Source organism: Arachis duranensis, chromosome 8, assembly GCF_000817695.3.
Source record: "Arachis duranensis cultivar V14167 chromosome 8, aradu.V14167.gnm2.J7QH, whole genome shotgun sequence".
Taxonomy (NCBI): domain Eukaryota; kingdom Viridiplantae; phylum Streptophyta; class Magnoliopsida; order Fabales; family Fabaceae; genus Arachis; species Arachis duranensis.
In genome coordinates, this window is record NC_029779.3 from 24182944 (window position 1) to 24183520 (window position 577).

Genomic DNA, 577 nt, shown 5'->3' on the forward strand with positions numbered 1-577 from the left:
ACAGATCTATATGCAAACCGTCATATATGGGTTCCAATCTATCTGGATCACCAGATCATATTATAGAACCTGTAAATCAGACATTTTGAATACACTAGAGAGAGTGTAATTAATTTTGGACTTGTGGACAACAAGTAGCTTTCAGGTAGTGTTGGGTTAAAATCTGCAGCAGGGGTGTAAATTTAATTTTTTATCGGGTGTATTTATAGTCTGTGTTTGGGTGTATTATGCAGATCTCTACGCAAACCGTCATATATAGGTTCCAATCTATCTGGATCTCCACTTCATATTATAGTACCTGTAAATCAGACATTTTGAATACACTAGAGAGAGTTTAATTAATTTTGGTCTTGTGGACAACAAGTGGCTTTCAGGTAGTGTTGGGTTAAAATCTGTAGCAGAGGTGTAAATTTAATTTTTTGTCAGGTGTATTTATAGTCTGTGTTTGGGTGTATTATGCAGATCTCTATGCAGACCGTCATATATGGGTTCCAATCTATCTGGATCACCACTTCATATTATAGTACCTGTAAATCAGAAATTTTGAATACACTAGAGAGAGTTTAATTAATTTTGG

The 577-nt window shown here is 34.8% G+C and overlaps 2 long non-coding RNA genes across 2 annotated transcripts in view; both read left to right on the plus strand.

The window, feature by feature from the left end:
• Nucleotides 1–577, plus strand: part of LOC127741060 (uncharacterized) — a 1591-nt gene that overhangs the window by 329 nt on the left and 685 nt on the right. The window lies entirely within an intron of this gene.
• Nucleotides 121–497, plus strand: LOC127741059 (uncharacterized). Its single transcript, XR_008001936.1, has 2 exons — nt 121–197; nt 427–497. It is a non-coding gene; the product is annotated as an uncharacterized LOC127741059 (long non-coding RNA).